This window comes from Asparagus officinalis, chromosome 6, assembly GCF_001876935.1.
Source record: "Asparagus officinalis chromosome 6, Aspof.V1, whole genome shotgun sequence".
Lineage (NCBI taxonomy): Eukaryota > Viridiplantae > Streptophyta > Magnoliopsida > Asparagales > Asparagaceae > Asparagus > Asparagus officinalis.
In genome coordinates, this window is record NC_033799.1 from 14,379,581 (window position 1) to 14,385,502 (window position 5,922).

Genomic DNA, 5,922 nt, shown 5'->3' on the forward strand with positions numbered 1-5,922 from the left:
ATATGGCTAATTATGTTTAGTTATGCTAACATTTTTTATGAATTTGCTGACGAACAAAACATAGACATGTCGAATTAGCTTTAACTGAATTTATTTTTTGATGGTCTATTTTATTGTTCAATCAGGTTGTTTTGCATCGTAGAATTCTCCAAAGCAATGCTATAATTTGACCCAGGCTTTATTAGTGTTGTGCGTAGTGGAAATTTCAGCAGCACCTCGGCAGCATAACAAGAGAGTAAGATCACAATAGGAATTCCCGTTTCACCAAGGAAACAAGAACCAAAATTAAAATATCTCAACTAAGTAGGATATCAGCTCTTCCTCTCATCAGTTCTAAGACTAACCTGTCGAGGGAACCTAAATAAGCTATTACAAATCACACAAACAGCGAGACAAACTAATTTTACGTGGTTCGACAAATAGCCTACGTCCACGGGGCAAGGAGGGGGGATTCTACTATTAGAGAGAGAGAATACAAATAGGATTTACAATCACACAAATTAAACCCTCACACAACCTCTCAAATCTCTCACAAATGTCTCCCTCAAAAGGATGCCGCCAAAACCCGCCGAAAAGCCTCTGCAATTTTCTTCTTCAGCCGACTTTACACGCGGTTTTCCCTTCTACTCTGCACCCCGCCCAAGCCAGAAGCCCCTCTTTGCGCACGCCCAAAAACCTAGGAGAAATAAAAGGGTCCTTCTATAGCTAGAAACATGGGTGTGGCCCACGATCTCCTTATGCTGCTGAACAATGAGAACGTTGTGGCCCTATGAAATCTCTTCACACGCTTTTCTCCTAATTGAGAACGTGGTGGCTGGTGGCCCCCATACCATAATTCTTCACCTCGACAAAGTTTTTTTCAAAACAGAGCCGACACCAAAGCATCCAAATATCTCACTTGTTGTATTCAGTACGCTATGAAGTTAATTCACGACAACAGACTCAATTCACAACAAGTCGAGACCCAAATGAGAATGAGATCACTCTCCAAACGTCAGTATCTACTCACCAAATTGGCTGCATCATAAATACTACCTACGTATCCTCTTGCCCAAGAAATCAAGCCTCGTGTAGTTCACCCAAATGGTAGCCAATGGCCTCAACAATCACGAATATACAACAAGTTTCGACAATGATCAAACTTATTGCTCAGAACCACCTTAGTGAGCATATCCGTCGGATTATCCTTCGTGTGAACTTTCACAATCTCCACATTACCATCTTCAAGAACATTCTGAACGAAGTGATAGCGAACATCAATGTGCTTCGACCTCGCATGAAAACTCTGATTCTTCGCCAAATAGATAGCACTCATGCTATCACAATAAATAGTGACGGACCACTGCGATATACCAAGTTCCTCTAAAAGTCCTCCAAGCCAAATAGCCTCTTTCACAGCCTCCGTAATCGCCATATATTTTACCTCCGTCATAGACAAAGCCACCGTAGACTATAAGGTGCATCTACAATACACCGGCGTACGGTTCAAAATAAACACATACCCCGTAGTAGACCGGCGCTTATCCAAATTCCTAACATAATTCAAATCAACATAGCCAATGCATAGCTGCCCACCACATACCACGTAGTATACCGGTGCTTATCCAAATCACTGGCATAATCCAAATCAACATAGCCAATGCATAGCTACCCACTTGTAGTTTCCCGCTCATAAACTAAACCAACATTGACAGTACCTCTAATGTACCTCAAAATCCATCTCACGGGGTCTCAATGACTCACTCCTGGATCATGCATGTATCTCGAAACCATACTCACCTACTGTGACAAATCTGACCTCGTACATACAATCGCGTACATCAAACTGCCAACCGCGCTCGCATATGGAGTCTTCAACATCAACTCTCGATCTTTAACTGTCTTCGGTGAAAGATCAGCTGAAAGCTTCACATGGTCTCCCAATGGTATACTAACTGGCTTTGTATCCATGCTAACATGAAATCGTTGTATAACCTTCTTCAAATAAGCTACCTGTGTCAAATAAATTCCGTCCTTCTTCTTGTCTCTGTCGATCTCCATCCCTAAAATGCTCTTCGCCTCACCCAAATCCTTCATCTCAAACTTATTTGAAAGTTGTGTCTTCAACTCATCTATAGCATATCTGAAAATAGAGACAACTAACATATCATCGACATAAAGTAACAAATAGATGTACGCACCTCCTTTCAACTTGCGAAAATATACGCAATGATCAAACTGGCTCCGAGTGTATGAATGACCAATCATAAAATCATCGGATCGTCTATACCACTATCGAGGAGACTGCTTCAAACCGTATAGCGATTTTTTCAATCTGCAAACCAACTTTTCCTTCCCTACAACTTGGAATTCTAATGACTGAGTCATATATATTTCTTCATCAAGATCACCATGAAGAAATGTTGTCTCACATCCAACTGATCTAACTCCAAACCATATTATGCCACCAAAAGCTAGCAAAATCCGAATCGAAGAATGCTTTACCATCAGAGAGAAAACCTCATTATAATATATTCTTTCCTCCTGTGCATAGCCCTTTGCAACCAACCTAGCTTTGAACCTCAATGGAGTGCCTTCAATGCCCTCCTTTTTCGTATATACCCACTTGTAATCAATTGCCTTTCGCCCCTTTAGAAGCTCAACAAGCTCCCATGTATCATTCTTGTGAAGAGACTACATCTCTTTCTGTATAGCTACCTGCCATGAATCAGCCTCCGGAGTCTGCTCGGCCTCTCTGAATGTAGTAGGCACTAAATCATCGATACTCTCCATCGGAAGTGCATATGTAACTACTGTATCGGTATACCGTGCTGCCATCCGTATGTCTCTCCTCTATCTCCAAACCGCAATAGAATCCTGAACCTGAGCTGTCGGTCTCTGATCCTACACATCAGTACCTGTATCTTCCGTGTCACTGTCCTGCTCGCCTGGCGTCATCTCAGTCGGCACTCTAATGAATACTGCACCATCTGAACACTATGGAGCCATATCGATCTCCACCACCTACGATATCTCCTCTGTCGGGTCACTCTCCACTTAATGAGAGCTGAAAAGCTCTAAGATAGAAGCCTCATCGAATGTGATGTCCCTACTCAGCATAATCTTTCTATCAACTGGATTTCATAACTTGTATCCCTTGACACCATACTTGAATTCTACAAATATGGTATTCCTAGCTCTAGGTTCTAACTTATCGATTCTAACATGATAATATGCAGGGCCCAAATACCTTGAGCTGGTCATAATCATGTACTGGCTCTCCCGACCATATCTTCATAGGGGTAGTCCTCTCAATTGCAGATGAAGATAGCCTATTAATGAGGTGGCTCGCATATGTAAGTGTCTCAGCCCAAAAGATCTTCTCCAAATCACTCTGTGATAATAAATATCAAACCTTCTCTAACAAAGACCGATTTAACCTCTCTGCAACCCCATTCTGCTGTGGTGTATGACTAACCGTGAAGTGTCTCTCTATGCACTCGTCTCAACATAGCTGCTGAAAGGGATCTGATGTGTACTCACCACCGTTATCGGATCATAACGTCTTGATCTTTCTCCCAATCTGTAGTTCCAATCTCTTCTTTTACTCTACAAATAAATTTAGGACTTTATTCTTATGCTTCACGGTGTACACCCAATAACGCTTAGAATAGTCATCTATGAACGTGACGAACCAATATCGACCACCAAGTGATGCAGTCTTGATGGGACCCTAAACGTCTGTGTGCACATAGTCCAGAATAACCATCGTCTGATGAATGGCTCTCCCGAACTTCACCTTCATCTTTTTGCTAAGAATACAGTGCTCACAGAACTCAATCTTCTCACTCTTGGCTCCCTTCAATAGTCCCTACTTGCACAGTGCCTGTAGTGACTTCTCACCTGTGTGTCCTAACCTGTAATGCCAAAGCCTGCTCATGTCCATCTCTGAAATAGCTGAAGCAACCTGGCCAATCTCGGTGCTCCCCTTTAGATAATACAGGTTTCGACTGCGGACTCTCTTCATCACCACCAAAGATCCCTTAGTAATCTTTGCTACAGAGTCTTTAAATGTCACCTTGAATCCTTTTACCTCCAAAGCTCCAACTGAGATAAGATTTTTCTTCAGCTGAGGAACAAATCTCACCTCTTTTAATTCACGGACTACTCCATCGTGCATCCGAATCCTCACAGTACTTATTCCAAAAATGCCATAGGATTGATCATTTCCCATGACTACAACTCCCACAACGAGCTTCTCAAAAGATGCAAACCAATCTCGTCTAGGGGTCACATGATAGGTAGTATTGGAATCAAGCATTCAATCTGATGCATCCAAGTAGTTCACCTCCAGAGTAATCAGTAGAGAAAAGCTTGAATCATTGGAATCATCGCCTTTCATAATATTCACCTCATTGGCCTTCGGGCTCTTTTTCTTGTCATTCTCCTTCTCCTTGAGCTTTGGGCAGTCCCTCTTCTAATATCTCAGTTCTTTACAGAATGCACATTGGTTCTTTACTAATTGGTGGTGGCTTCTTGACTTTGACCTCTCTCTATTACCACCTTTCAGATATGGGCTTCTACCTCTCGTCGACAAGGCCTCGCCTGGAGTACTAGCATGGAAAGTCTCCTTGTCCTTCCTCCTCAAATCATAGTTTGTCAAAGCATTAGTTACTTCACTATAGCTGAGAGAAGATCTCCCGTTCAAAAAGTAAGCACAAATGTATAATACTCCTCATCCGGTAAGGAGCCCAATAAGATAATAGCCTTATACTCATCCGAAATCTTCTCATCAACATTTGCCAAGTCCGACAATAACTTCATATAGTTATTCACATGAGCCGCAAGCGAGGTGCCTCTGGACATCTGGAATCTGAATAACCTACACAGCAAATACAACCGGTTCTCAACATTCTTCGTAAGGTACTTATTGTTGAGAATTTCCCACAGCTTCATTGCAGATGTCACCACAATCACATCATACTTCAGCTCCTGTTCCAAATAGGACCTGATCACCCCATAAGCGTTCCTATTCATCTTTTCTCATATCGCCTCTTTATATTTTGATGGTCTCTCATGGACAATGACGGTCTCCTCCAAGTTCTGAGCATTGAGCGCATCCTATACATCGCTCATCCACAAATCAAAGTTGATTTTACCGTCATATTTCACCACACTAATTTTGGTGTTCTGAAAACCAACTTAAACTGTACTCGCCATCAACTTGCTGTTTTTACCTTCTTCTCTCATTGCAAACTAACTCCAAGTTATAGAGAAAGAATCAAACTTTGATAGAAATTAAAAATTACCCAACTAAATCCTAGATCAGATTCCAAATAGATCTCCTGCGAAATCTCCAACGGTAACTCCCAATGCTATCTCCACCGAAGCCTAGAACTCTAAAAACCAAGTTTCACACAAGAATCTTCCTCCACCTAATTCCAATAACCCTAGATCTGAAATCTGGGCTTTGATACCACTTGTTGTGCACAGCGAAACTTTCGACGGCACCTCAGTAGCATAACAAGAGAGTAAGATCACAATAGGAATTACCGTACCAAGGAAACAAGAACAAAAAGTAAAATATCTCAACAAAGTGGGATATCAACTCTTCCTCTCATCAGTAGGACTGATCTATCGAGGGAACCTAAATAAGCTATTACAAATCACACAAACAGCGAGACAAACTGATTTTACGTGGTTCGGTAAATAGCCTACATCCACGGGGCAAGGAGGTGGGAGATCTACTATTAGAGAGAGAATACAAATAGAGTTTACAATCACACAAATTAAACCCTCGCACAACCTCTCAAATCTCTCACAAATGTCTTCCCCAAAAGGATGCAACCAAAACCCGTCGAAAAGCCTCTGCAATTTTCTTCTTCAGCTGACTTTACACCTGCGGTTTTCCCTTCCGCTCTGCACGCCACCCAAGCCAGAAGC